This window comes from Chlorocebus sabaeus, chromosome 4, assembly GCF_047675955.1.
Source record: "Chlorocebus sabaeus isolate Y175 chromosome 4, mChlSab1.0.hap1, whole genome shotgun sequence".
Lineage (NCBI taxonomy): Eukaryota > Metazoa > Chordata > Mammalia > Primates > Cercopithecidae > Chlorocebus > Chlorocebus sabaeus.
The window spans coordinates 14,129,930-14,137,565 of NC_132907.1; the positions used below are offsets into that span (position 1 = coordinate 14,129,930).

General features: G+C 39.6%; 1 long non-coding RNA gene across 1 annotated transcript in view; it reads left to right on the forward strand.

The window, feature by feature from the left end:
- The window catches only part of LOC140711563 (uncharacterized), a 49,098-nt gene extending 43,651 nt beyond the window's left edge, over nucleotides 1–5,447 (forward strand). Inside the window, exon 4 of the long non-coding RNA XR_012092838.1 lies at nucleotides 4,927–5,447. This is a non-coding gene — a long non-coding RNA (uncharacterized lncRNA). The remainder of the gene's footprint in view (nucleotides 1–4,926) is intronic.
- The last annotated feature ends 2,189 nt before the right edge of the window (nucleotides 5,448–7,636 follow it).

Here is a 7,636-nt window from a genome sequence, read left to right on the forward strand (position 1 = left end):
AGCCTCAGGCATTCCTTTACAGCACCCCAAATGGGTTGAGACAGGGATCAAGCACCAGCTATTCTCTTTACTTCTTACTTCTCCTTCTCCTAGGAAGAAAGAATGACTTAACTGATTGAAGCAATTAGAGTGAAACATCTATTAGTCATGTTTTCTGTTTTTGGAAGAGATAATGCATCAATTGTCACAGTTTATGTGTGGTCTTTTTTTTTTTTTTTTTTTTTTTGAGACATAGGACTTTTAGCTTTGTTGTCAATTGCTCCAGAATCAAGAAGCGTGGTGGGCCAGGGTGGGGGATGAGTCATTAACTGGTAATCTACAGTGATCTCAACAATAATATTTGGGATGTCAGTTCCAGATCAAAAGAGTAGAATGAGCAACAAACTTCCCATCAGTCTCAGGGTTCCATGGAAATCCTAGTGATTTTAAGATATTTAAAAGTAACAAAAAATGGCTTTCATTAACAAAGAAGATAATTGGAGAGAGTTAACATTTGAACAGAGATTCCAACACATTTTGGAAATACAGAAAGAGAATAAAAACCTATTGAAATATGAAATGGAGCAGAGCAAAGTGCAGATGCAAATCCACTAAGAGCAGACTGCAGTGCAGATGGAGGTTCAAGTCAGTATTCTCACTGGAGGCACCAACTGAAGTTGGCAAATGAGGCAGAAGGTAGACATGAGAAGTCGAGCAAACGGGAAGATTATCCAGAGGTCTTTGAACCAAATTGCTGCCCAATGCCTCTCATCCCTCGTTCCCTACACGAGCAAGTGGAATCTCCTTGATAAATAAAGCAGCTGAACTGCTTAAGCTTTTACTGGGGGTATAGAGGTTTAAAACCTCTTTGTTTTAGCAATTAGAGAAACTGCAACCTGTCAGCTGATATCCATGTCACTCATGTTGAAACAAAGCAGGTCATTTAACAAGCCCTTGCCTACATACATAAAACTGCCAGTCGAATTTCAAAGCAGTGAAGGGGAGTTTTTGAGAAAAGACCTATTCACACAACAGTGGAGGAAATCTACACAAATTACCTAGAATAATGAGACCCATTCTTTATTCTTAGAAGTGATTGGATAACAGATATATATATTACATATAATAAATATATAGAATACATTATATAATACATATAATAAATATATATTACATATAATATATTATATTATATAGTTATTACATATATTATATATTATAATATAAAATTTATTATATATATTCATTACATATATAAAAATAATATATATTATATTATAATATTTATTATATATAATAAATACATATAATATATATGAAAACCAAAAGCACAAAGTAAAAGACCAAAATAATAAAACAGAAGAACCAACTCTGCAGAAAACAAGATAACTTAATAATAATAGCATTTATATTGCATTTATTTGAAGTCAGGCATTATTCCAAGAACTTTATATATATTAACTCATTTATTCCTGAGAACTATCTTACCAAATATACATTTTTATCATCTCCATTTAACAAATAAGAAAACAAGCACAGGGTGCAGTGAGTTACTGCTGTGTGAAAGGGCTGTATATAGGAAGCAGTACCCAAATGCTGAAGGAGCTGAGAAACCAAAGAACCATGCAGACAAATTCAGTTTGTTGATAAAGAGTGTTTCATTGAGGGAACTTGCCGACAGAAATGGGGTCTTGAGCAGCAGCAAGACAGGTAGATCTCCACACTGTTACTCCCCAGACCCAAGGCTTATAGACCATAGGGAAAGGGTGTATGTGCTCCAGCAACACAAAGGCACCCTCCAGAAGAGGCAAGAATACTATACGCATCATAGCCTATAATTTCTGCCACAACATCAAGGCTGACAATTTCTTACACTAAGGACAGTAAATAAAGCAGGAATCAAGAAGCATTCATGAGACTGGAGCTAATCAGAAATCAACATGGCAGATTAGCATGAAAATAGAGCCACTTTTGTTTCCACAGTTACCCAATTGCATGTAGCTAAGTAGTAGAACCCATGATTGTATCTGGGTCAGCTTGGCCCCAGAGTTTGCTCTCTAATTATCTGTCAATTTTAATTGGTATCCTAGTCATGACGTGATAAATCATTACATTCATGTAATAAGAATAGAACGCAATGAAAAAGGAACAGTTCAGCTATAATAAAGAGACTTTAGATATTCAAAACATGACAGCTAAAATAGAAAAGTTCAATAGGGCCAGGTGCAGTGGCTCACACTGGTAATCCCAGCACTTTGGGAGGCTGAGGCAGGCAGATTACTTGAACTCAGGAGTTCAAGACCAGTCTGGACAACCTGGTGAAACCCTGTCTCTACCCAAAATACAAAAAATTAGCCAAGTGCAGTGGTGTGCACCTGTAGTCCCAGCTACTTGAGAGGCTGAGGCAGGAGAATCCCTTGAACCCAGGAGGCAGAGGCTGCAGTGAGCCGAGATAGTGCCTGGGCAACAGAGCAAGACCCTGTCTCAAAAAAAGAAAAGAAAAAGAAAGATTCAATAGGAATTAGAGGACTGGAAGATAAAAGTAAAGTAATCTCAAAGAAAATAGAGTAAAAGAAATAGAAAAGATGAGGTAAAACTAAGATACATAAAAGACCAATCTAGGAGGTTTAAGATCTAACTAAAAAGATCTTCAGAAAAAATGTGTGTGTGTCTGTGTGTGTGTGTGTGTGTGTGTGTTAACAATTACCATTATGTGGTAGGATTTCAGAGCACCAAGCATTCTATATGCTTTTGAAAATAAAGCATGTCTCCTATCAATAAAAAAAGATTAGACTAGTCTTCAACATCTCAACAGCAAGGACTGGATATTAGAAGACAGTGTAGCAATCCCTTCAAGATTTTGAAGGAAAATAGTTTCCAACCTAGAATTCTGTGCACAGCCATAATATAAAATACATGAAACAAAAGTTAATATACTTAGAAACATGAAACATTAATGTTATAAATAAATTTTCAATGCTACAAAAGAAATAGCACTTGAACATAAATTTAATTTTCTCAGCAAGGCAATTTTACTTCTACAGAAGGGTATGACTCGTGGATGGAGCAATGGCAAGAGCACACCTGAACAAGGGAGGGGAAGAGGTTTTTATTCCTGATGCAGGTAGCCCCTACTGCTGTGTCATTCCTCTATTGGCTAGGATTGGACCGCACAGTCTAAACTAATTCTGATTAGCTATTTTAAAGAGAGAGGGGGTAGGAGTTGGAGTGGCAAGTGAGTGTTTTGGCAGCAAGGGCAGTTACAAAACAGGTGATTCAGGATGATTCAGGTCAGAGCAGGTGACCAGGGGTGACTCAGGACGGAGGAGGTGACCAGGGGAACAGATGTGAACTACTAATTAGAACTGGTGGAAAAGGTTGTTTACTGAAACTAGGGACGAGGAGAAAAAGGAAGTTAAACTTTAAAATGGAGAACAAAGAACTGAACATACTGACATACTGATTCTTTGAGGAGAAATTTAGAACTCATTGTATTTGACATTAAGATCTAAGACTATTAACCTACAATGTTTAAGACTGTACTCAAACATACATGAGATTGATGATTAAGGAAAGGACATAGAATCCAGGAAACAGATTTCAACCTATGAGAATGAAAAAGAGGAGACCAAGAATGGAAGGTCTGTTACTGATCTTCAGAGCCCTAGTCCAGATTGTAACAAGGGAATAATGATCCCAGGAGGTGGAAAAGGTAGAAAAAGCTTTTTTTGTTGTTTTGTTTGGTTTGGTTTTTGAGACGCAGTCTTGCTCTGTCACCCAGGCTGGAGTGCAGTGGCACAATTTCAGCTCACTGCAAGTTCCGCCTCCTGGGTTCACACCATTCTCCTGCCTCAGCCTCCCCAGTAGCTGGAACTACAGGCACCCACCACCACGCCCGGCTTTTTGTTTGTTTGTTTGTATTTTTAGTAGAGACGGGGTTTCACCACGTTAACCAGGATGGTCTCGATCTCCTGACCTCGTGATCCACCCACCTCGGCCTCCCAGAGTGCTGGGATTACAGGCATGAGCCACTGCGCCTGGCCAGGTAGGGGAAGCTTTATCCATCATGGTTGAAAGACTGAATACGCTTGATGTGAAAAGTTGAAGGAACCCAGGGCAAACCAATACTCTTATTCCAAAAATCAATCCTTAAATATGACACGATTATTTAGTGATTGAGAATCTAGTTGATCTTGATCCCAAGAACAGTCTCTTTCAAGTAGCTCAATCGATAGTCATGATTTGAACAGGCTGAAAAGAAAGTGTAATTCTTAGGCTGTGTACTAAAAACTACCAATACTGTCATAATGTGTAGGCCATTTCTTGACTTCTAAATTTTATAGTCAACTTATGGACAAAGCACAGAGGCCTTAATTCTAATTACACAACATATTACATAATATAAATAGCAGCAACTTTGATGGTATTCAAGATACAGTCAGCAGAAAGTGGGAGAGAGAAAGTGGTAAGAAAAACTGAAAGTGCAATGTACTAAAATGCTCCCTTTTTTAGAATGGAGTTCCAGATACAGTTGAACCAAAAAAATTAAAAATATATAGAATTCAAAGTTACAAATATAATCCATCCTCAAAAAAATTAAAGTTCTAATATAAGTAATAAACATTGGAAGGAAAAGAAGATGCTGGCAGTGAGCTGAATTTTCCCTATTCTTTGTAGCAGGCAGCCAATGGATCATGTGTGAACATTTTAAGTTAAGAAATAGATTTAAAAATCTCTACTTTAGAGTTTAAATGTAACCAGCTGAATAACTAAAGACAAATTTAAAGTAAGTTGCTTTTGGGAAGCAGGACTGAGTTGAGGGAGGGAATAATAGATTTGCTTCTCAACATTATCTCTATATTATTTGATTTTTTAGCATTTGCTGGTATTATTTGATTTTTAAATGTTACTTATATCCTTAAATAACAACTCATCTCTATTTTATAGGACAGGACTAATGGGAAGATTGGATGGGATAATGAATCTCCTAAAGTATCACACACCTATAGCAACATCAAACAAAGGATACCAATAAACTAATACTAACATGAAAGGTATTAGAAAATGTGAAGTGCTATACAAATGCCAGTTATTACAGATAAGTACCACAGAATTTGAAGTGCACCTATGTTGAGCCTTAGCTATGTCACTTGCTATAAAATCAATGTATCCTCACTGTGTCTTCAGTGAAATGTAAAATGGAGTCTGCATAGGGGTTAGGAACACAGACTCTAGAGTCTGACTGCCTGAGTTTAAATATCAAATCTACTATTTACTACTGTGTGACCTTAGGTAAATTACTGACTCCTTCTATGTCTCAATTTTCTCATTAGTAAAATGGGAGCAGTGTGAAGATTAAATGAGTTAATGCATATAAAGCCCGTAGAACAGTGCCTTTCTCAAAGTAACCCTATATACATGTTTGCTGTTTCAACCGCATAATAATATTAAAAGATTTTTTCAATCTTTCATATTATTTAATTTCTTTTTTATATATGTAGGTGTCAGGAAATCCTAATGCATGATAATTGTGCAACCTGCTTAGGTCACTGGCAAACCATGACGTGTGTAAGCTTAAAGCATAATTAATTAAAGAAAAACACTGAGATTTAGAAGAAACTCTGACCCAGACACACACGCAAGCTCATGTTTACACAGGTTAGCCAGGAACTGAACATTTATTAAACACCTTCCCATGTTGGGACACTGTTCAAGACTGTTAAGGCTACAAATATGTGGAAGACCTGGCCATCAAGGAGCTTACAGCTACTCGTGGATCTACATGTGGGGAAGAAAGAAGCAAGCCACTTCTGGAACCATTCGGCGGCTTAGCAGCTTGCTGCAGAGAAGCTGAAGGGTAGAGCTGAGCCCTAGCTCCTGCTCTGTGAGGCTAATGATGATCCCTCAGGAGCATAGAGGGGAGAACCTCCTCCTCCACTCTCCACCCGCCCCAAACACACAGTCTTTCCCACACAACACAGGCCGCCTCCTTAGGCTCAGCAGAAGGGGGAACTGCTTCTTAGATAGGAGTAGCTGTTAAGGTCTCAGGAGAGGAAGGATATCTGCTTTGTGCATGTAGAAGTGCCACAGCAAAGCTCTGTGAAGGGCATCCCTGTGAAGAAGGTGGAGACTTCTTATGCCGACTCTATTGTGTCCAGTTCAAAATGCTGTGCCTGCTCACCTTAAGCCCCTAACACACACAGAGCCATTTCAAAGCATCATGCAGAGACTAGGAGTGGAGAGGGGGAAGTCCGTCTGGCTATATCAACTGCCTGGCTTTCCTGGGTCCAAGTCACTTCCTTTTCTTATCTATGGGAAGAGAAGAATCATCTATTGAGAGAATCAATATAAGGAGACAATTGCCCTAGTATTGGTCAGGGTTCTCAAAAATAGACCACAGAATCCATTCTAACTGGTGTAAGCTGTAAGGAATGTATTAGAGCACATTGAGTTGTTTACAGAATCACAAGACCAGAAGGCACAGTCTGCAATGAGCTTCCAGAAGCAACACCCAGCTCCTAGCCTCACTAGACGACCACCCTGGAAAAGGACCAGCTTTACCCAAGTCTTCTCTGCCACAGTGAGGAAGCCGCCCCCACCCCACCAATCACAGGTGCTCTCCCAACCGAAATAAAAAAGCCACTGGTACCATCACCAACCTCTGTCATCCTGCCCCAACTAAAAAGATACCATTTGCCTGCCGGCTTTGTCACATAACTCATTTCTGCATTCAGGACTCACATAGGTCTGCCTGCAATTTTTAGGGCCTGCTGAGGACCGAGCAGTGTGAAAAAATTGACTCAATCATTTTCCAACATTATTAACACCAATTTCTAATTTGTAAATAATAGTGTTAGAAGTGCTAAATTCACATTGAGTCCTAGTGAATAAATTACATCCTGAGAACACCAATAATGAGAAGGAAATTACACTGACACCTTCAAGAAGTAGGAACACTCCTAAGTGGCAACTGGGAGATGGAAGCAGCGGCGAAGAGCAAACCGTGGATGTACCATGTGGATAATGAGATGTGTTGGTCATGAGCTTAGGGGCAGCAAAGTGACTCCCCTGTGTTCTGGGTATGTGTGTTCTGGGAGGAAGGCTCTGTGTGTGGTGAGGCAACTGGGTCACATCCCAAGAGTGGTGGTTTCTGTGCAAAGCAGATGGGAGCTGGAGGAGGTGGGAGAAATGAGCCGTGTGAGTGAAACAGCTGTTTGAATGAAACATCCAACAGAGGATGGCTCTGCCTTCTGGTTACCAAGGATGGGGCTCCTGCTGTTCCATTCACGGTAAGAGACCAGATACTTGGGTAGGCAGCATAGAGAGACTCAGATAGGTTAGGGCAGGGTCTACATGGAATCAAATACCAGTAGTATCTTACATTCGCCCAGCAAATTATGATCTACAAAGTACTTGCAGATTCTTGATCTGATTTATGCCACACATTGGCCTATGCTCTTGGCAGGGCATGTGTATTATCATCACTCTATGGGGAAGGAGATCTATACATGACCATATGACCGGTAGAAGAGCTAAGACAAACACTTTGCCCTTTGGACTCCTACTGTGGTGTTCTTTGCTCCATGTCACACTGCCTTTCCTGGGAGATTTGTCAGGGCAGGTCTCAGTGAGCACTTTGTTGAGATTCTGCTCTCAG